Genomic DNA, 25,421 nt, shown 5'->3' on the forward strand with positions numbered 1-25,421 from the left:
AGGAATCAGCAACAGATATGAGTGAACATGTGGTATTCTTCCCTCCCTAATGAAGCCCAAATTGTTGTTCTTATAACAAATAAGCCATTTTTCAGCTTCGAAGATTTACCATATTTTTTTGAAGTGCTTTGTTGATGGTAGCCAGTTTATGTTATATGGATTACATGGTCTTTCCTTTAATCCGATGACCATTTCAGTTCACCACATCTCCATTTATGTTCCATCAATAGACATTTGGCACTAAATGATTTATATTCACTTATAATCGAATATTACTTATAAAGTCTTTCTAATTCGGATGTAATTGGTCATTCATTCGGTGGGGATCAAATATCACTCACCGCCGGAGTCAGTCCCTGTACCAATTATAGCAAAACTGCGCATCTCATTCCTTTATGAATTTTCCATTTCCATCTCCCTTTTAATTTTCCCGTCAGAGGCGCAGTCAGGGGTAACTAGCACAAAACTGATGTGTAATTAAGAGACAACCAGTTTTTACCGGCACAAAAAGCCTTCGTATTTAAATCATAATAGAATACGTTTTTGCGAATTCCAGAAGCGGGTAAGAAATGCGTGGCAAGTGGGAGTCCCGTCACGCGGAGCGGGCCGCCAGTGATACATAATTAGGAGATGAGACGCAGATAGTGGGCCAGTTCTCGCCTGTTGATGCTGCCACTCCTCCTCCTCCTCCTTCTCCAGACCTCTCCACGCATCTATAACAAGATCTCGCCACCACGTACCCCACCTCGCATTCCTCCACACTTTTAATGCAGGCTTCTCCATGTGCTAACGTTGGCTTGACGCGGGAGGAGATGCGTCGAGACGCTCGACAACATTTAAAGTTGACGCGCTTATAAATTCACAACGGAAGACTTGGTACGTAACGAGCGAGGATTCCTCTACATCTTAAATCACTGTCGTCCACATGGCCGGCAGAGTCAGACTGACGTGGGAGGCGCGGGATGGTGTCTAAGTACCCACTAAACCTGTAACTCAGGGAGCACATTAAAAACAGACCTCCGTCTGATACCCCTCAAGCATACGTATCTCTTCACACCTGAATGTTTGGCTCTTCAGGCGCTACTCTGGCTCCGACGGTGAAGGCAGGGGAATGTTGCTGTCTAAATTATTCAGATCGAGATGAATTTGTAACGTGGGGAGTGTGCATATAAAGCGCGGCGGGAACCACTCCCGCATTTCTTCATGATTTTATAGTCAACCATGACAGGAGAACCAGCAATGTGTCAGAATGGAAGGTATGTTGAGGAGGAGAAGCCAAGTACAGACCCTGGGATTTGAGGAACCCACAATATGTGGGCTTAGCTCGCAACAAAGTGAGATCTCCATATGTTGATTTTGGTCCAGTGCCGTGCGGATCAAAGCTGGTCTTCCTTCATCTTCTATTTCTCACATGAACTAAGTATGCAGCAGACTGCGCTCATATGAAACATTCTTCTCCTGTGTCTTAGTTGTCTTCTAACGTTTTCCTGTTATTCACAAAGATGTCAAATGAAAATGTTAAAAGCGAGGATTTAGCAAAGGTCGAACGATTCTTCGTTTTCCTAACCGTTAGTGGATGGCAAACATAACCACACAGGATCCCTCACTTGTTCGTTGTGTCGTCGTCTGCGTTGTATGGTAGACATCTACCATGAGTTCCGTCCATCATCGTCGTTGTCTGTCTTTCCGTTCGTCCGTCCGTCAGTCCATTCGTCCGCTCGTCCACCTGCGTCAGGAATCGCATCTCAACCTGGAACTTAACCTTGGTCGTAACTTGAACAGCGTAAATCAGGTCCTCATGAAACTGTATATAGTTAACTCTCAGCTCCTAAAGCAACCAGATGCAATAACAACCATAGATACAGATAACATTTTGCCAGATGTATACCCGAAACAAGGTTTGCATTGGAGCTCAACCAAACTCATGTTAATTCTAGCATTTCCTATTTTCCTTCTTTTCATTATATAATGACACTACACAAGCTCTCTACCAGTACTCAGGCAACTCACTCGCGGCCACAAATACACTGAAAATCCTGACGAATAAACTTCCACCATTGGTTAAGAGATTTCATACTGATGTTTTCCATATATTCGATATCATATATCCGCGTCTTCTTATATCACCGATGATAACTACGTTACGTTACGGTGGGCGACACAAGCTTTCCAAGGAACACCATTCAAGTGTTACATCAACGCCAGGTTTATCTCGAATCTCTGAGATCGACCGAATCTGCTGCCTGAGGCACATACGCAGACAGACGTCGTGTCCACTTCTTCCCAGCCTGGCCACCAGACAAGGCACATACACTCTGCAGTTCAGGTCCATCGTAGGCGGGGATGTACCACTGTGTTATCAAGATCATTTGGTAGGTGGTGACCTGAAGGACGACCACATGTTATGTGAGGAACAACGTCTGCTGATTAATGCCCATATAACTGACAACCGTATGTGTCCACAGGTGTAAAGTATTGATTATTATATGTATATGTGTGTGTGTGTTGTCGCGGTAACACGTTTACGTTGCAACCCTAAGACATGACTCCCATATAAAGTCACACTATTGTGTGTATATATATATATATATATATATATATATATATATATATATATATATATATATATATATATATATATATATATATATATATATAAAAAATTCCCTGGGGATAGGGGAGAAAGAATACTTCCCACGTATTCCCTGCGTGTCGTAGAAGGCGACTAAAAGGGGAGGGAGCGGGGGGCTGGAAATCCTCCCCTCTCGTTTTTTTTTAATTTTCCAAAAGAAGGAACGGAGAATTGGGCCAGGTGAGGGTATTCCCTCAAAGGCCCAGTCCTCTGTTCTTAACGCTACCTCGCTAATGCGGGAAATGGCGAATAGTTTGAAAGAAAAAAGAAAAGATATATATAAAAAATATATATATATAAATATATATATATATATATATATATATATATATATATATATATATATATATATATATATATATATATAAATACATGTATATATATATATATATTTTTTTTTTGCTTTGTCGCTGTCTCCCGCGTTTGCGAAGTAGCGCAAGGAAACAGACGGAAGAAATGGCCCAACCCACCCCCATACACATGTATATACATACGTCCACACACGCAAATATACATACCTACACAGCTTTCCATGGTTTACCCCAGACGCTTCACATGCCCTGATTGAATCCACTGACAGCACGTCAACCCCGGTATACCACATCGATCCAATTCACTCTATTCCTTGCCCTCCTTTCACCCTCCTGCATGTTCAGGCCCCGATCACACAAAATCTTTTTCACTCCATCTTTCCACCTCCAATTTGGTCTCCCACTTCTCCTCGTTCCCTCCACCTCCGACACATATATCCTCTTGGTCAATCTTTCCTCACTCATTCTCTCCATGTGCCCAAACCATTTCAAAACACCCTCTTCTGCTCTCTCAACCACGCTCTTTTTATTTCCACACATCTCTCTTACCCTTACGTTACTTACTCGATTAAACCACCTCACACCACACATTGTCCTCAAACATCTCATTTCCAGCACATCCATCCTCCTGCGCACCACTCTATCCATAGCCCACGCCTCGCAACCATACAACATTGTTGGAACCACTATTCCTTCAAACATACCCATTTTTGCTTTCCGAGATAATGTTCTCGACTTCCACACATTCTTCAAGGCTCCCAGGATTTTCGCCCCCTCCCCCACCCTATGATCCACTTCCGCTTCCATGGTTCCATCCGCTGCCAGATCCACTCCCAGATATCTAAAACACTTTACTTCCTCCAGTTTTTCTCCATTCAAACTTACCTCCCAATTGACTTGACCCTCAACCCTACTGTACCTAATTACCTTGCTCTTATTCACATTTACTCTTAACTTTCTTCTTTCACACACTTTACCAAACTCAGTCACCAGCTTCTGCAGTTTCTCACATGAATCAGCCACCAGCGCTGTATCATCAGCGAACAAGTGACTCACTTCCCAAGCTCTCTCATCCCCAACAGACTTCATACTTGCCCCTCTTTCCAAAACTCTTGCATTCACCTCCCTAACAACCCCATCCATAAACAATATATATATATATATATATATATATATATATATATATATATATATATATATATATATTTTTTTTTTTTTTTTTTAATTTTCCAAAAGAAGGAACAGAGAAGGGGGCCAGGTGAGGATTTTCCCTCTAAGGCCCAGTCCTCTGTTCTTAATGCTACCTCGCAAATGCGGGAAATGGCGAATCGTATGAAAAAAAAAAAAAAAATATATATATATATATATATATATATATATATATATATATATTTCTTTTTTTTTCTATACTATTCGCCATCTCCCGCGTTAGCGAGGTAGCGTTAAGAACAGAGGACTGAGCCTTTGAGGGAAAGCCTCACTTGACCCCCTTCTAATTTCCTTCTTTTGGAAAATTAAAAACGAAAGAGGGAGAATTTCCAGCCCTCCTGCTCCCTCCCCTTTTAGTCGCCTTCTACAACACGCAGGGAATACGTGGGAAGTATTCTTTCTTCCCTATCCCCAGGGAGAATATATATCCCTGTACTACTTTCCAAAAGAAAGAGCAGAAGACGGAGCCAAGGAAAGGTTATCTACCGTAAGGCTACATCATCTGTTCTGGCTGCTACCTCGCTCACGCGGCACGTCAGGAACACACAGGAAAGAACGATAATATAGATAAGCATATAATTTTCCCCAGTGATAATGCGCCAGGTGGAAGGATCTTAGCAAGATCAGAGAGAGACAGACCTGTTGAGGTTATGCTAAGCAGGTGCAGCCAACGTCCCAGGCTTATCTCTACCTCCAATTTTTCTTTATTGCAGCGAGAGAATAAAGTCTTCATCCAATAGTCATTAACATTACGAGTATAACAAGGAATCAAACCGACCGCTGCCGTCTCAGAATGACATTCAAATGCCATCATGTGAAGAACATTTCTTCGTACAACTGATGTGGAAAAATGTTGAGGTAATTAGTAATCAAAAGTAGTTAATGTTGCAAGTTCTATTAGGGTGATTAGAATATTAGATAAAAACAAATGTTACATCTGCCACGAGCTTGAATAAACTTTTCCAAGTTCAACTGTCTTGGTAACAGTGAAATATGGACTTTATTTTGAAGTGATGAGTTTTGTGTTGAGTAAACTTGACCACCAATGTGTAAGCTTGAGTATACTGCAGTAAAGTACGAGGTCCACGAGGAAGGTAAAAGCACCAGTATTGTCTGGAATATTACCAGAGGTAAAATAAAGAGATTAACGTTGACTCGAGCTTGGATCCTCCACCAGATATTCTGATGTGAGGTAAGAATGTGTTGACAGGCTGGGGTACAGCGGTCAGCTAGCGTATGTACTGGCAACGTGGGTCCAGATAACATCACCTAGACAGAACCTGCCTTGGCCACAGTTACTCTGTTCCCGCCGCCCCTCAAAAAAATCTTACATGCTCCTCTGGTCCAGTGACGTAATTTATGTTAATTTTTCCCACTTACATCCCGCTATATCTCTCGTCCCTCACACACTCAGATTTGTATCTCTGTGACACTTTATCACTGTTGGTTCTACTGCGGGTCACATCCCACTGGAGAAACGCCTCAAAATTCAACACGGAGGAGAATTCCTCAGTTCATACATGCGACCTTCGTCGCATTTTTGTAGATTCCGAGTGTGAATTTAGTCAGAGTTTTTGAGCAATGTACATAAATCTGGCCAGGGGCTCTTGCATCTCACGTAGAACAATCGGTGAATCTCTCAACTCCAGCAAGTGACTTTCCACACAAATTTCAATATTCACACCTTACGTTCGTAGAAGCCATCACTATTTGCATTTGATCTTCAGCCAGAATAAGCGTCCAGGATGAGTTAAACCGAACTGACTCCCTTGAAGCTCAAGCAGGATTCTAACGGGAGCTGTCAAATCTTACACTTGTGTCGGCCAAGTTCTGACATTTTACCAACCCGCGTAGCTTGCGTCACGTCTCAGTCTTTTTTCTACATACATGACAAAGAAACTCCATCAGGATGTGAGTGATTTGTCTATAGCAAATTTCAGTCAAATCTCAGTAACTAGATGTACACCATCTAGATTTGCAGAATCTAGATGTATGCCATCTAGATATACAGTATCTAGATGTACACCATCTAGATATACAGCATCTACATATATGCATCTAGATGTTCGCCATTTAGATATACAGCATCTAGATATACACCATCTAGATATACAGCATCTACATATATGCATCTAAATGTACGCCATCTAGATATACAGCATCTAGATGTACGCCATCTGGACAACCAACTACCGGAGGAGGAAGGTAGATATGTTTTCTCACCATCTTTGTCAGATAGAACTGACACCAAACTCTGCAAGAACTTTCTTATCTTTTGAAAATCCATGATCCATATATCTCTATTACTGAACCCCAAGTAAGGGTCAATTTTGTCTCGGATATACTTCTCATGTTAAATATAACAGGGAGGTACAAGTGTTCTTATCTGATTTATCTACCTTCTAGTGAGGCAAACCTTCCTTATTGCTCAGAGTGGTGGTGACGGCGACCAAAGGTGCCAAGATGTGCAGATGATGGGTAGGATGGCTGCCGCTTGGCTTCCAGACAGGATGAAGCAACTCTTATGGACACGGGAATGACAGTTTATGGAAATCACAATATATTCATTCAACAGAAGTACAACGATAGGATCTTGACCGTCAGCTGACAGTGATGACAGCCTTGTCAAAGGTGACTTCTCGATCTCGTAGTAGCTCCACATTGAGGTGAAATCCCATAACACACACACACACACACACACACACACACACACACACACATGCACACACAGAGACACACACATGACTTAGGCTCGGTATGTATATGTGTGAGAGTGTTTTGTGTGTGTATACACACGAGGGAAAACTTTACCGGTACACCAATTCAACGCAAGACGTGTGAAGAAAGGAATGCACTTTGGGAGGAACTGAATGATTGCTCTCCAGTTTCCATGCACGTGATCGAATCTCGAGACTTCGAGACCTGATTGGAAAGGTGGATGATGTGGCCTTCGAGGGAATAAATGGGAGTCATGGGATCCTTTGTGTACCTGAAGAGGGAGACCTGTTCGTCGGGTTGTATGCTGAAGAAGAAAGATTACCAGGAATACGTGAGTATGCATGCATGACTGGGGTTGAGGTCACTGGGCATCTCTGGAATACAGTGTTTGCCAACTCACTGGCGTGTGAAGATGATAGTGTTGGTTATGAGAGTACTAAGAGGGCAACAGCTGGATGGCTAATCATTTCTTGGCGGAGGTGTGCGTGAACGTTGGTTGGTCGTTCAAAAAGAAAGAGGAAAGTAATTGAGTGTCATGAGTGCAGAAACATTAACAGTGATAGAGTGGAAAATGGCTTCAGGCAAGAGTTAGATAAACGAGGGGAATGGACTTCTTTTTTAGGGAAACAGCATATAAGTGTGGTTTAATTGTTGCATGCTGAGAATGGGATTTGGGTGGGAAAAGACAGTGAGCGGTGAAATTCGCTCTTGAAAGAGGAAAGTGATATCTCTATGGATGGAGTGTAAGTGATTCGAAGGTGTACACGCGAAAGCGGCAGGAGGTCGAGAAAAATGCATGAAAGTTAAAAATTGAGAAATGTAAGGCATAATTGGGAAAATAAATAACACTGAACTTCAGAGAGAATATGAAAATATTTTGGAAGTGAAAAGTGTGAATACAACAAAACAGTAAGAGGAATAAATGGGGAAATGTTAAACGATAGATAAGATGTGAAAAAGATGGAATGAGTACCGTGAATGACTGCTGATGTCCTAAATGATAGGCAGGTGCATGTGTGCTGTGTGGGACGAGATGGCATATGGAATGAGAATCATGAGGAAAAGGATGGTAAAGTGTGAAGAGGTAGGATAAACCACTGACACAATGAAGTTTGGTAAAGCGTTAGGACTGGATAGTATTGGAGTTGAATTTCTCAAGAAGGGAAGTGATAGTGAGGTTGAATGATTGGTCAAGTTACTCAACATATGTGTAGTCCAGGGGGAGGTGGCTGTCGACTGAGAGAGTTTTATCTGACGCACTTGTATAAATGAAAGAGGGATACAAGAGAAAAGGGTGATTGAGAGAAGGTGCAATGCACATAAAGGCTGATTCGAGAGTAGAAATATGGTTCCAGAGAGGTAGAATAGGTATGTGTATCAGTCTTTTGTTCTTATGTATATTCAAGAAATATTTGATGAAAGATATTAGTTTGTATGTGACATATATGCATCTAGGGAATGTGTAGGAGAAGGTGGTTCTCGGTGAAGATGGTTATACGTTAAGACTGTTCAATACGTTTCAGGGACAGGGTGTTGCGGAAGGATGAATACCCCCTATCACTGGTAGCTCATCTCCCCCTGTACACCATACTGCTCCAATTCATTGTATCTCTATCACATCAGGTCCCGATGACTCAAAAACTATATTCTATCCTCCATTTCCAATTTGGCTACCCCTTCTTGTCCCCATTCACTTCTGACACATATATCCTCTGTGTCAACCTTTCCTCACCCATTCTCTCCATATGGCCAAACAATTTCAGCACATCCTCTTCATCTCTCACAACCAAACTTCTCTTATTACCGCACTTCTATCTTACCCTATCATTACTTACTCGATCCACTGCCCTCACAATACATGTGGTCCTCAAACGTATAATTTTCGACACATTCTCACATTTCTGTGTGTTCTCATCTAACCCATGAATTTCCTACATACAGCATCTTTGCGACTACTATACTTTGTAATATGCCCATATTCACTATCTCAGATAAAGACCTTTTTTCCACACATTCCTCAGCCCTCACAGAACCTTCGCCCCTCACCTACTCAATGACTCACACCCGCTTCAATGGTTCCATTCGCCTGTCTGTCCATTAACAGATGTCTAAAACACTCTCCAAATCTTTTCCATTTAAACTGACACTTCAACTAACCAGTCTGTTTGCACTGCAGAACCTATTGACCTTACTCTTATTCACGTTTACTCTCAACTTTCTCCTTTCTGACATTCTCAGATCCTCAAACAACAGCTTTTAAAGTTTTCATTTGAATCTCCCACCAACTCCATGTCATCAACAAACAACAACTATCTTACTTCCCAGGTCCTCTCGTCCCCTAAAGACAGCATACTCGCGCCTCTCTGCATTCACGTCCCTCACCACCCCAACCATGAAGAAATTAAACAGCCATGGTGACATCACACACTTCTTCCGCAGACCACCCTTCACCTGGAACACTCACCCTCCTCTCTGCTGCTCGTGCATACATCTCACTAAGTAAAAACACCTCACTACTTTTAGCAGCTTACCTCCTACACCATATATTCATAACACCTTCCACAGAACATCTCGATCAATCCTATCATATTCCTTCTCCAGATCAATAAATACCACATACAAATCCTTCTGATTCTCTAAGTATTTCTTATACACATTCCTTAAAGCAAGTACCTGATCCACACATCCTCTACTACTCCTGAAGCCAAATTGTTCCCCCCAAAAGTGATGCTCTGTATATGCACTTCAACCTCTAAGTCACCAGTCTTCCATACATCTTCGCAGATACACTCACATCTGCACTTCTTATACTATCAACTTCCTTCCAAAAACATCTTTCTTTTTTCCCTTAGGTTTGCTGACTCTCTCACTCAAAGTGTAAACTGATGAGACTCTTTTTCAGTCCATGCGCTCTTAACCTGCCACTTTGTCTTGTAAATATTTCCATCACCTGCTCTCCTCAGTAAGTATGGCCAATACACATCTCATTTCACCAACAACTTTACTTCGTCATCCAACCACTCGCTATCTGTCTCTCACCTGTCTTCCTCTCACCTTCTGCATGCCACTCACTTCTTTCGCACGTATCAACACTGCTTCCCGAAAAAATTTCCATTTCTCACCCATTCCTTTAGTTACATTCCAGGCATTTCCTCTTGCAAGTCTCTTTCCAAGTTCATTTACTTTCACCACTCTCTTAACTTACATATCAATTTCACTTTTCCGAAAATTTACAAGTCTTCATCCTCGCCTCCACTGGGAAATTATCAGACATCCCACCAGCTGCCCCTCTCACCACATCTCTCTCTTTTGCACGTGTCGCAATTAGTATGTAATCCAGTTATGCCTGCGCACCACATTTCCGACTGACCCACGTATACGTATGTGTTTCTCTCTTTTTAAACCAGGTATTTTCAATCGCCAGCCCTTTATCAGCACACAACTCTACAAACTGCTCACAACTTCTATTCAACTGAGAACCCTATGACCCGTAATTATACCCTCAAGTGCACACTACTGGCTTTCGCTTTTGAATTTCCCATAACTAACTAACTAACTATATAAGAATATGCATATATATATATATATATTATCCCTGGGGATAGGGGATTAAGAATACTTCCCACGTATTCCCTGCGTGTCGTAGAAGGCGACTAAAAGGGGAGGGAGCGGGGGGGCTGGAAATCCTCCCTCTCGGTTTTTTTTTTTTTTTTTTTTTTTTTTCAAAAGAAGGAACAGAGAATTGGGCCAGGTGAGGGTATTCCCTCAAAGGCCCAGTCCTCTGTTCTTAACGCTACCTCGCTAATGCGGGAAATGGCGAATAGTTTGAAAAAAGAAAGAAAAAAAAAAAAAAAAATATATATATATATATATATATATATATATATATATATATATATATATATATATATATATATATATATATATATATATATATATATATATATATATATATATATATATATATATATATATATATATATATATATGCATGGGGTTGTTAGGGAGGTGAATGCAAGAGTTTTGGAAAGAGGGGCAAGTGTGAAGTCTGTTGGGGATGAGAGAGCTTGGAAAGTGAGTCAGTTGTTCGCTGATGATACAGCGCTGGTGGCTGATTCATGTGAGAAACTGCAGAAGCTGGTGACTGAGTTTGGTAAAGTGTGTGGAAGAAGAAAGTTAAGAGTAAATGTGAATAAGAGCAAGGTTATTAGGTACAGTAGGGTTGAGGGTCAAGTCAATTGGGAGGTGAGTTTGAATGGAGAAAAACTGGAGGAAGTGAAGTGTTTTAGATATCTGGGAGTGGATCTGGCAGCGGATGGAACCATGGAAGCGGAAGTGGATCATAGGGTGGGGGAGGGGGCGAAAATTCTGGGAGCCTTGAAGAATGTGTGGAAGTCGAGAACATTATCTCGGAAAGCAAAAATGGGTATGTTTGAAGGAATAGTGGTTCCAACAATGTTGTATGGTTGCGAGGCGTGGGCTATGGATAGAGTTGTGCACAGGAGGATAGATGTGCTGGAAATGAGATGTTTGAGGACAATGTGTGGTGTGAGGTGGTTTGATCGAGTAAGTAACGTAAGTGTAAGAGAGATGTGTGTAAATAAAAAGAGCGTGGTTGAGAGAGCAGAAGAGGGTGTTTTGAAATGGTTTGGGCACATGGAGAAAATGAGTGAGGAAAGATTGACCAAGAGGATATATGTGTCGGAGGTGGAGGGAACGAGGAGAAGAGGGAGACCAAATTGGAGGTGGAAAGATGGAGTGAAAAATATTTTGTGTGATCGGGGCCTGAACATGCAGGAGGGTGAAAGGAGGGCAAGGAATAGAGTGAATTTGAGCGATGTGGTATACCGGAGTTGACGTGCTGTCAGTGGATTGAATCAAGGCATGTGAAGCGTCTGGGGTAAACCATGGAAAGCTGTGTAGGTATGTATATTTGCGTGTGTGGACGTATGTATATACATGTGTATGGGGGTGGGTTGGGACCATTTCTTTCGTCTGTTTCCTTGTGCTACCTCGCAAACGCGGGAGACAGCGACAAAGCAAAAAAAAAAAAAAAAAATATATATATGTATATATATATATATATATATATATATATATATATATATATATATATACATATATATATATATATATATATATATATATATATATATATATATATATATATATATATATATATATATATATATATATATATATATATATATATATATATATATATATATTTATATATGTGATAGTATGTGATAGAGTGTAAGAAAGTAAATTCTCGATTAATATGGGTAAAACTGAAAGTTGATGGAGAGAGGTGGGTGATTATTGGTGCATATGCACCTGGGCATGAGAAGAAAGATCAAGAGAGGCAAGTGTTTTGGGAGCAGCTGAATGAGTGTGTTAGTGGTTTTGATGCACGAGACCGGGTTATAGTGATGGGTGATTTGAATGCAAAGGTGAGTAATGTGGCAGTTGAGGGAATAATTGGTATACATGGGGTGTTCAGTGTTGTAAATGGAAATGGTGAAGAGCTTGTGGATTTATGTGCTGAAAAAGGACTGATGATTGAGAATACCTGGTTTAAAAAGCGAGATATACATAAGTATACTTATGTAAGTAGGAGAGATGGCCAGAGAGCGTTATTGGATTACGTGTTAATTGACAGGCGTGCGAAAGAGAGACTTTTGGATGTTAATGTGCTGAGAGGTGCAACTGGAGGGATGTTTGATCATTATCTTGTGGAGGCTAAGGTGAAGATTTGTATGGGTTTTCAGAAAAGAAGAGTGAATGTTGGGGTGAAGAGGGTGGTGAGAGTAAGTGAGCTTGAGAAGGAGACCTGTGTGAGGAAGTACCAGGAGAGACTGAGTACAGAATGGAAAAAGGTGAGAACAATGGAAGTAAGGGGAGTGGGGGAAGAATGGGATGTATTTAGGGAATCAGTGATGGATTGCGCAAAAGATGCTTGTGGCATGAGAAGAGTGGGAGGTGGGTTGATTAGAAAGGGTAGTGAGTGGTGGGATGAAGAAGTAAGATTATTAGTGAAAGAGAAGAGAGAGGCATTTGGACGATTTTTGCAGGGATAAAATGCAATTGAGTGGGAGATGTATAAAAGAAAGAGACAGGAGGTCAAGAGAAAGGTGCAAGAGGTGAAAAAAAGGGCAAATGAGAGTTGGGGTGAGAGAGTATCATTAAATTTTAGGGAGAATAAAAAGATGTTCTGGAAGGAGGTAAATAAAGTGCGTAAGACAAGGGAGGAAATGGGAACTTCAGTGAAGGGCGCAAATGGGGAGGTGATAACAAGTAGTGGTGATGTGAGAAGGAGATGGAGTGAGTATTTTGAAGGTTTGTTGAATGTGTTTGATGATAGAGTGGCAGATATAGGGTGTTTTGGTCGAGGTGGTGTGCAAAGTGAGAGGGTTAGGGAAAATGAGAAGAGGTAGTGAAAGCTTTGCGGAAGATGAAAGCCGGCAAGGCAGCATGCTTGGATGGTATTGCAGTGGAATCTATTAAAAAAGGGGGTGACTGTATTGTTGACTGGTTGGTAAGGTTATTTAATGTATGTATGACTCATGGTGAGGTGCCTGAGGATTGGCGGAATGCGTGCATAGTGCCATTGTACAAAGGCAAAGGGGATAAGAGTGAGTGCTCAAATTACGGAGGTATAAGTTTGTTGAGTATTCCTGGTAAATTATATGGGAGGGTATTGATTGAGAGGGTGAAGGCATTTACAGAGCAGCAGATTGGGGAAGAGCAGTGTGGTTTCAGAAGTGGTAGAGGATGTGTGGATCAGGTGTTTGCTTTGAAGAATGTATGTGAGAAATACTTAGAAAAGCAAATGGATTTGTATGTAGCATTTATAGATCTGGAGAAGGCATATGATAGAGTTGATAGAGATGCTCTGTGGAAGGTATTAAGAATATATGGTGTGGGAGGAAAGTTGTTAGAAGCAGTGAAAAGTTTTCATCGAGGATGTAAGGCATGTGTACGTGTAGGAAGAGAGGAAAGTGATTGGTTCTCAGAGAATGTAGGTTTGCGGCAGGGGTGTGTGATGTCTCCATGGTTGTTTAATTTGTTTATGGATGGGGTTGTTAGGGAGGTAAATGCAAGAGTTTTGGAAAGAGGGGCAAGTATGAAGGCTGTTGGGGATGAGAGAGCTTGGGAAGTGAGTCAGTTGTTGTTCGCTGATGATACAGCGCTGGTGGCTGATTCATGTGAGAAACTGCAGAAGCTGGTGACTGAGTTTGGTAAAGTGTGTGGAAGAAGAAAGTTAAGAGTAAATGTGAATAAGAGCAAGGTTATTAGGTACAGTAGGGTTGAGGGTCAAGTCAATTGGGAGGTGAGTTTGAATGGAGAAAAACTGGAGGAAGTGAAGTGTTTTAAATATCTTGGAGTGGATCTGGCAGCGGATGGAACCATGGAAGCGGAAGTGGATCATAGGGTGGGGAGGGGGCGAAAATTCTGGGGGCCTTGAAGAATGTGTGGAAGTCGAGAACATTATCTCGGAAAGCAAAATGGGTATGTTTGAAGGAATAGTGGTTCCAACAATGTTGTATGGTTGCGAGGCGTGGGCTATGGATAGAGTTGTGCGCAGGAGGATGGATGTGCTGGAAATGAGATGTTTGAGGACAATGTGTGGTGTGAGGTGGTTTGATCGAGTGAGTAACGTAAGGGTAAGAGAGATGTGTGGAAATAAAAAGAGCGTGGTTGAGAGAGCAGAAGAGGGTGTTTTGAAGTGGTTTGGGCACATGGAGAGGATGAGTGAGGAAAGATTGACCAAGAGGATATATGTGTCGGAGGTGGAGGGAACAAGGAGAAGAGGGAGACCAAATTGGAGGTGGAAAGATGGAGTGAAAAAGATTTTGTGTGATCGGGGCCTGAACATGCAGGAGGGTGAAAGGAGGGCAAGGAATAGAGTGAATTGGAGCGATGTGGTATACCGGGGTTGACGTGCTGTCAGTGGATTGAATCAAGGCATGTGAAGCGTCTGGGGTAAGCCATGGAAAGCTGTGTAGGTATGTATATTTGCGTGTGTGGACGTATGTATATACATGTGTATGGGGGGGGGTTGGGCCATTTCTTTCGTCTGTTTCCTTGCGCTACCTCGCAAACGCGGGAGACAGCGACAAAGTATAAAAAAAAAAAAATATATATATATATATATATATATATATATATATATATATATATATTTATATATATACATATATATATTTTTTTTTATACTAATCGCCATTTCCCGCATTAGCGAGGTAGCGTTAAGAACAGAGGATGAGGACTGGGCCTTTGAGGGAATACCCTCACCTGGCCACCTTCTCTGTTTCTTAACTTGGAAAAAAAAAAAGGAAAGGGGAGGATTTCCAGCCTCCCGCTCCCTTCCCTTTTAGTCGCCTTCTACGACACGCAGGGAATACGTGGGAAGCATTCTTTCTCCCCTATCCCCAGCTAGGAAAAGACAACAAAAGCCCCATTCGTTCACACTCAATCTCTAGCTGTCATGTAATAATGCACCGAAACCACAGCTCCCTTTCCACATCCAGGTCCCACACACCTTTCCGTGGTTTACCCCGGACGCTTCACATGCCCTGGTTCAATCCATTGACGGCACGTCGACCCCAATATACCAAATCGTTCCAATTCACTCTATTCCTTGCACGCCTTTCACCCTCCTGCATCTTCAGGCCCCGATCACTCAAAATCTTTTTCACTCCATCTTTCCACCTAAAATTTGGTCTCCCACTTCTCGTTCCCTCCACCTCTGACACATATATCCTCTTGGTCAATCTTTCCTCACTCATTCTCTCCATGTGACTAAACCATTTCAAAACACCCTCTTCTGCTCTCTCAACCACACTCTTTTTATTTCCACACATCTCTCTTACCCTTACATTACTTACTCGACAAAACCACCTCACACCACATATTGTCCTCAAACATCTCGTTTCCAGTACATCCACACTCCTGCGCACAACTCTATCCATAGCCCACGCCTCGTAACCATACAACATTGTTGGAACCACAATTCCTTCAAACAAACCATTTTTGCTTTCCGATATAATGTTCTCGACTTCCAAACATTCTTCAAGGCTCCCAGAATTTTCGCCCCCTCCCCCACCCTATGATTCACTTCCGCTTCCATGGTTCCATCCGCTGCCAGATCCACTCCCAGATATCTAAAACACTTTACTTCCTCCAGTTTTTCTCCATTCAAACTTACCTCCCAATTGACTTGACCCTCAACCCTACTGTACCTAATAACCTTGCTCTTATTCACATTTACTCTTAACTTTCTTCTTTCACACACTTTAACACACTCAGTCACCAGCTTCTGCAGTTTCTCACATGAATCAGCCACCAGCGCTGTATCATCAGCGAACAACAACTGACTCACTTCCAAAGCTCTCTCATCCACAACAGACTTCATACTTGCCCCTCTTTCCAAAACTCTTGCATTCACCTCCCTAACAACCCCATCCATAAACAAATTAAACAACCATGGAGACATCACACACCCCTGCCGCAAACCTACATTCACTGAGAACCACCAATCATTTTCCTCTCTTCCTACACGTACACATGCCTTGCATCCTCGATAAAAAATTTCACTGCTTCTAACAACTTTCCTCCCACACCATATATTCTTAATACCTTCCACAGAGCATCTCTATCAACTCTATCATATTTCTTCTCCAGATCCATAAATGCTACATACAAATCCGTTTGCTTTTCTAAGTATTTCTCACGTACATTCTTCAAAGCAAACACCTGATCCACACATCCTCTACCACTTCTTAAACCACACTGCTCATCCCCAATCTGATGCTCTGTACATGCCTTCACCCTCTCAATCAATACCCTCCCATATGATTTACCAGGAATACTCAACAAACTTATACCTCTGTAATTTGAGCACTCACTCTTATCCCCTTTGCCTTTGTACAATGGCACTATGCAAGCATTCCGCCAATCCTCAGGCACCTCACCATGAATCATACATACATTGAATAACCTTACCAACCAGTCAACAATACAGTCACCCCCTTTCTTAATAAATTCCACTGCAATACCATCCAACCCCGCTGCCTGGCCGGCTTTCATCTTCCACAACGCTTTTACTACCTCTTCTCTGTTTACCAAATCATTTTTCCCTAACCCTCTAACTTTGCACACCACCTCGACCAAAACACCCTATATCTGCCACTCTATCATCAAACACATTCAACAAACCTTCAAAATACTCACTCCATCTCTTTCTCACATCACCACTACTCGTTATCACCCCCCCCATTAACCCCCTTCACTGAAGGAAGTACTTCTAAGTTTCGGCCCATACTCTTTTACCCTCTTCATAGAAGTGGTATAAGTTTAGTAAGGTTAGGTATAATAAAGTGTGGAAGGGATAGATCTAGAGAATGGTCCTGGCCAACACCAGGTTAGGTTATATGATCTGTCATGTGTGTTTAGGTAAGTCAAGCACCTGATGTAATCCCCTTACTGGCTGGGAGCATTATGGTGTCCGGGGTCCACTGACCAAGTGAGAGACGAACATTTTCTACACAGGCAGGAAGTGTTGGTTCTGCACGTTCTCATTTAAACTTGTAGTTTGATTTACAGAGAGCTGAGACATTACCCCAGTATGTAGGGTGGCATTCACTAGTGAGGAGATTAAGAATAACAGAACACTCTGAACCATGTGTGGCACATGGCTACATTATGAGTTGAAATATTGCCTCAACGCACTGTGGCTTTTATCTCAATTGATCTATGTGACGTTTCATTATTGTAGTATATATATATATATATATATATATATATATATACATATATATATGTGCCCTTTTATTTGTACAAAGGCAAAGGGGATAAGAGTGAGTGCTCAAATTACAGAGGTATAAGTTTGTTGAGTATTCCTGGTAAATTATATGGGAGGGTATTGATTGAGAGGGTGAAGGCATGTACAGAGCATCAGATTGGGGAAGAGCAGTGCGGTTTCAGAAGTGGTAGAGGATGTGTGGATCAGGTGTTTGCTTTGAAGAATGTATGTGAGAAATACTTAGAAAAGCAAATGGATTTGTATGTAGCATTTATGGATCTGGAGAAGGCATATGATAGAGTTGATAGAGATGCTCTGTGGAAGGTATTAAGAATATATGGTGTGGGAGGCAAGTTGTTAGAAGCAGTGAAAAGTTTTTATCGAGGATGTAAGGCATGTGTACGTGTAGGAAGAGAGGAAAGTGATTGGTTCTCAGTGAATGTAGGTTTGCGGCAGGGGTGTGTGATGTCTCCATGGTTGTTTAATTTGTTTATGGATGGGGTTGTAAAGGAGGTAAAAAATATATATATATATATATATATATATATATATATATATATATATATATATATATATATATATATATATATTTTTTTTTTTTTTTTTTTATACTTTGTCGCTGTCTCCCGCGTTTGCGAGGTAGCGCAAGGAAACAGACGAAAGAAATGGCCCAACCCCCCCCCATACACATGTATATACATACGTCCACACACGCAAATATACATACCTACACAGCTTTCCATGGTTTACCCCAGACGCTTCACATGCCTTGATTCAATCCACTGACAGCACGTCAACCCCGGTATACCACATCGCTCCAATTCACTCTATTCCTTGCCCTCCTTTCACCCTCCTGCATGTTCAGGCCCCGATCACACAAAATCTTTTTCACTCCATCTTTCCACCTCCAATTTGGTCTCCCTCTTCTCCTCGTTCCCTCCACCTCCGACACATATATCCTCTTGGTCAATCTTTCCTCACTCATTCTCTCCATGTGCCCAAACCACTTCAAAACACCCTCTTCTGCTCTCTCAACCACGCTCTTTTTATTTCCACACATCTCTCTTACCCTTACGTTACTCACTCAATCAAACCACCTCACACCACACATTGTCCTCAAACATCTCATTTCCAGCACATCCATCCTCCTGCGCACAACTCTATCCATAGCCCACGCCTCGCAACCATACAACATTGTTGGAACCACTATTCCTTCAAACATACCCATTTTTGCTTTCCGAGATAATGTTCTCGACTTCCACACATTCTTCAAGGCCCCCAGAATTTTCGCCCCCTCCCCCACCCTATGATCCACTTCCGCTTCCATGGTTCCATCCGCTGCCAGATCCACTCCCAGATATCTAAAACACTTCACTTCCTCCAGTTTTTCTCCATTCAAACTCACCTCCCAATTGACTTGACCCTCAACCCTACTGTACCTAATAACCTTGCTCTTATTCACATTTACTCTTAACTTTCTTCTTCCACACACTTTACCAAACTCAGTCACCAGCTTCTACAGTTTCTCACATGAATCAGCCACCAGCGCTGTATCATCAGCGAACAACAACTGACTCACTTCCCAAGCTCTCTCATCCCCAACAGACTTCATACTTGCCCCTCTTTCCAAAACTCTTGCATTTACCTCCCTAACAACCCCATCCATAAACAAATTAAACAACCATGGAGACATCACACACCCCTGCCGCAAACCTACATTCACTGAGAACCAATCACTTTCCTCTCTTCCTACACGTACACATGCCTTACATCCTCGATAAAAACTTTTCACTGCTTCTAATAACTTTCCTCCCACACCATATATTCTTAATACCTTCCACAGAGCATCTCTATCAACTCTATCATATGCCTTCTCCAGATCCATATATATATATATATATATATATATATATATATATATATATATATATATATATATATATATATATATTACATGGGAGGGTATTGATTGAGAGGGTGAAGGCATGTACAGAGCATCAGATTAGGGAGGAGCAGTGTGGTTTCAGAAGTGGTAGAGTATGTGTGGATCAGGTGTTTGCTTTGAAGAATGTATGTGAGAAATACTTAGAAAAGCAAATGGATTTCAATGTAGCATTTATTGATCTGGAGAAGGTATATGATAGAGTTGATAGAGATGCTCTGTGGAAGGTATTAAGAATATATGGTGTGGGAGGAAAGTTGTTAAAAGCAGTGAAAAGTTTTTATCGAGGATGTAAGGCATGTGTACGTGTAGGAGGAGAGGAAAGTGATTGGTTCTCTGTGGATGTAAGTTTGCGGCAGGGGTGTGTGATGTCTCCATGGTTGTTTAATTTGTTTATGGATGGGGTTGTTAGGGAGGTGAATGCAAGAGTTTTGGAAAGAGGGGCAAGTATGAAGTCTGTTGTGGATGAGAGAGCTTGGGAAGTGAGTCAGTTGTTGTTCGCTGATGATACAGCGCTGGTGGCTGGTTCATGTGAGAAACTGCAGAAGCTGGTGACTGAGTTTGGTAAAGTGTGTGAAAGAAGAAAGTTAAGAGTAAATGTGAATAAGAGCAAGGTTATTAGGTACAGTAGGGTTGAGGGTCAAATCAATTGGGAGGTAAGTTTGAATGGAGAAAAACTGGAGGAAGTAAGCTGTTTTAGATATCTGGGAGTGGATCTGGCAGCGGATGGAACCATGGAAGCGGAAGTGAATCATAGGGTGGAGGATGGGGCGAAAATCCTGGGAGCCTTGAAGAATGTGTGGAAGTCGAGAACATTATCTCGGAAAGCAAAGATGGGTATGTTTGAAGGAATAGTGATTCCAACAATGATGTATGGGTGCGAGGCGTGGGCTATGGATAGAGTTGTGCGCAGGAGGATGGATGTGCTGGAAATGAGATGTTTGAGGACAATGTGTGGTGTGAGGTGGTTTGATCGAGTAAATAATGTAAGGGTAAGAGAGATGTGTGGAAATAAAAAGAGCGTGGTTGGGAGAGCAGAAGAGGGTGTTTTGAAATGGTTTAGGCATATGGAGAGAATGAGTGAGGAAAGATTGACCAAGAGGATATATGTGTCGGAGGTGGAGGGAACGAGGAGAAGTGGGAGACCAAATTGGAGGTGGAAAGATGGAGTGAAAAAGATTTTGAGTGATCGGGGCCTGAACATACAGGAGGGTGAAAGGCGGGCAAGGAATAGAGTGAATTGGATCGATGTGGTTTACCGGGGCTGACGTGCTGTCAGTGGCTTGAATCAGGGCATGTGAAGCGTCTGGGGTAAACCATGGAAAGTTGTGTGGGGCGTGGATGTGGAAAGGGAGCTGTGGTTTCGGGCATTTTTGCATGACAGCTAGAGACTGAGTGTGAACGAATGGGGCCTTTGTTGTCTTTTCCTAGCGCTACCTCGCACACAGGAGGGGGGAGGGGGATGGTATTCCATATGTGGCGAGGTGGCGATGGGAATGAATAAAGGCAGACAGTGTGAATTGTGTGCATGGGTATATATGTATGTGTCTGTTTGTGTATATATATGTGTACATTGAGATGTATAGGTATGTATATTTGCGTGTGTGGACGTGTATGTATATACATGTGTATGGGGGTGGGTTGGGCCATTTCTTTCGTCTGTTTCCTTGCGCTACCTCGCAAACGCGGGAGACAGCGAGAAATCAAAATAATAATAATAATGATAAATATATATATATATATATATATATATATATATATATATATATATATATATATATATATATATATATATATATATATATATATATATATATACATATATATATATATATATATATATATATATATATGTATATATATATATATATATATATATATATGTATATATATATATATATATATATATATATATATATATATATATATATATATATATATATATATATATATATATATATATATATATTGATTTGAAGAACTATATGAAATATCAGTTGTTCCACAATGAGGTGTCTGGTCACGATGTGGAAAATATGCTATACGATTACTTTACCCTAATCCTTTTCTCATTTTATTGAGAGTCTAATCCAAATCTTTTCCCCTTGACTAAGATACTTATAGCATAAAGTGTATAGTATATATACTGATAACGTTTACATGGAATGCTCTTTTCACCCCCACCTATCATATAAAAGATAGGAACTTCTCTGGTAACAGACCTGGCTATGTTGTGTTCATACTAATTACTGGATTTTAAGAGGCTTTAAAATCTCGACTAGACGTCGTAAGCTCTCAGCTGGATGAGGGAGTTAGCATATCCGTGAAGCATCTTGTTCTCTTGAATGATTATTATTGTAAAATGGTTTTAATCGTGAAAGTATCAGGGGTGTCGTAGTATCCTTTGCTAGACGTCCAAACCCTCCATATCTGGGATGTGAATTGTAGATTCTCAAATAACTTCTGAAGCTATGCTCGAGACTACAGACATTTAATAGATTTGCGATGATTCGAAAAATCACAGCACATAACTACCATTATCATTTGTCTTTTTTAAATCGGATTTTAGTTTAGTTCTTACTTTGTTAATATGTTTTTGAATGTATCTGGGACCCATCAAATTACCTTCAATGTCATTTCATTACTAGATTCAATGCTGTTCACCTTCTTTAGATATTCAGAATTATCAAAATGCCTTTTCAGGTTCATATATATATATATATATATATATATATATATATATATATATATATATATATATATATATATATATATATATATATATGTATATATATATATATATATATATATATATATATTTTTTTTTTTTTTTTTTTTTCTTTCACACTATTCACCATTTCCCGCGTCAGCGAGGTACCGTTAAGAACAGAGGACTGGGCGTTTGAGGGAATATCCTCACCTGGCCCCCTTCTCTATTCTTTCCTTTGGAAAATGAAAATAAAAAGCGAGGGGAGGATATCCAGCCCCGCGCTCCCTCCCCTTTTAGTCGCCTTCTACGACACGCAGGGAATATGTGGGAAGTATTCTTTCTCTCCTATCCCAGGGATATATATATATATATATATATATATATATATATATATATATATATATATATATATATATATATATATATATATATATATATATATATATCTGCTTCTAACAACTTGCCTCCCACACCATATATTCTTAATACCTTCCACAGAGCATCTCTATCAACTCTATCATATGCCTTCTCCAGATCCATAAATGCTACATACAAATCCATTTGCTTTTCTAAGTATTTCTCACATACATTCTTCAAAGCAAACACCTGATCCACACATCCTCTACCACTTCTGAAACCACACTGCTCTTCCCCAATCTGATGCTCTGTACATGCCTTCACCCTCTCAATCAATACCCTCCCATATAATTTACCAGGAATACTCAACAAACTTATACCTCTGTAATTTGAGCACTCACTCTTATCCCCTTTGCCTTTGTACAATGGCACTATGCAAGCATTCCGCCAATCCTCAGGCACCTCACCATGAGTCATACATACATTAAATAACCTTACCAACCAGTCAACAATACAGTCACCCCCTTTTTTAATAAATTCCACTGCAATACCATCCAAACCTGCTGCCTTGCCGGCTTTCATCTTCCGCAAAGCTTTTACTACCTCTTCTCTGTTTACCAAATCATTTTCCCTAACCCTCTCACTTTGCACACCACCTCGACCCAAACACCCTATATCTGCCACTCTGTCATCAGACACATTCAACAAACCTTCAAAATACTCATTCCATCTCCTTCTCACATCACCACTACTTGTTATCACCTCCCCATTTACGCCCTTCACTGAAGTTCCCATTTGCTCCCTTGTCTTACGCACCCTATTTACCTCCTTCCAGAACATCTTTTTATTCTCCCTAAAATTTACTGATAGTCTCTCACCCCAACTCTCATTTGCCCTTTTTTTCACCTCTTGCACCTTTCTCTTGACCTCCTGTCTCTTTCTTTTATACTTCTCCCACTCAATTGCATTTTTTCCCTGCAAAAATCGTCCAAATGCCTCTCTCTTCTCTTTCACTAATACTCTTACTTCTTCATCCCACCACTCACTACCCTTTCTAAACAGCCCACCTCCCACTCTTCTCATGCCACAAGCATCTTTTGCGCAATCCATCACTGATTCCCTAAATACATCCCATTCCTCCCCCACTCCCCTTACTTCCATTGTTCTCACCGTGTAGGAAGAGAGGAAAGTGATTGGTTCTCAGTGAATGTAGGTTTGCGGCAGGGGTGTGTGATGTCTCCATGGTTGTTTAATTTGTTTATGGATGGGGTTGTTAGGGAGGTAAATGCAAGAGTTTTGGAAAGAGGGGCAAGTATGAAGTCTGTTGGGGATGAGAGAGCTTGGGAAGTGAGTCAGTTGTTGTTCGCTGATGATACAGCGCTGGTGGCGGATTCATGTGAGAAACTGCAGAAGCTGGTGACGGAGTTTGGTAAAGTGTGTGGAAGAAGAAAGTTAAGAGTAAATGTCAATAAGAGCAAGGTTATTAGGTACAGTAGGGTTGAGGGTCAAGTCAATTGGGAGGTGAGTTTGAATGGTGAGAGGCTGGAGGAAGTGAAGTGTTTTAGATATCTGGGAGTGGATCTGTCAGCGGATGGAACCATGGAAGCGGAAGTGGATCATAGGGTGGGGGAGGGGGCGAAAATTTTGGGAGCCTTGAAAAATGTGTGGAAGTCGAGAACATTATCCCGGAAAGCAAAAATGGGTATGTTTGAAGGAATAGTAGTTCCAACAATGTTGTATGGTTGCGAGGCGTGGGCTATGGATAGAGTTGTGCGTAGGAGGATGGATGTGCTGGAAATGAGATGTTTGAGGACAATGTGTGGTGTGAGGTGGTTTGATCGAGTAAGTAACGTAAGGGTAAGAGAGATGTGTGGAAATAAAAAGAGCGTGGTTGAGAGAGCAGAAGAGGGTGTTTTGAAGTGGTTTGGGCACATGGAGAGAATGAGTGAGGAAAGATTGACCAAGAGGATATATGTGTCGGAGGTGGAGGGAACGAGGAGAAGAGGGAGACCAAATTGGAGGCGGAAAGATGGAGTGAAAAGGATTTTGTGTGATCGGGGCCTGAACATGCAGGAGGGTGAAAGGAGGGCAAGGAATAGAGTGAATTGGAGCGATGTGGTATACAGGGGTTGACGTGCTGTCAGTGGATTGAATCAAGGCATGTGAAGCGTCTGGGGTAAACCATGGAAAGCTGTGTAGGTATGTATATTTGCGTGTGTGGACGTGTGTATGTACATGTGTATGGGGGGGGGTTGGGCCATTTCTTTCGTCTGTTTCCTTGCGCTACCTCGCAAACGCGGGAGACAGCGACAAAGTATAAAAAAAAAAAAAAAATATATATATATTTTTTTTTTTCATACTATTCGCCATTTCCCGCGATAGCGAGGTAGCGTTAAGAACAGAGGACTGGGCCTTTGAGGGAATATCCTCAACTGGCCCCCTTCTCTGTTCCTTCTTTGAAAAAAAAAAAAAAAAAAAAAAAAAAAAACCGAGAGGGGAGGATTTCCAGCCCCCCGCTCCCTTCCCTTTTAGTCGCCTTCTACGACACGCAGGGAATACGTGGGAAGTATTCTTTCTCCCCTATCCCCAGGGAGTATATATATATATATATATATATATATATATATATATATATATATATATATATATATATATTTATATATATATATATATATATATATATATATATATATATATATATATATATATATATATATCAGTGCATCAATACAATG

The sequence above is a fragment of the Panulirus ornatus genome, chromosome 11, assembly GCF_036320965.1.
Source record: "Panulirus ornatus isolate Po-2019 chromosome 11, ASM3632096v1, whole genome shotgun sequence".
Lineage (NCBI taxonomy): Eukaryota > Metazoa > Arthropoda > Malacostraca > Decapoda > Palinuridae > Panulirus > Panulirus ornatus.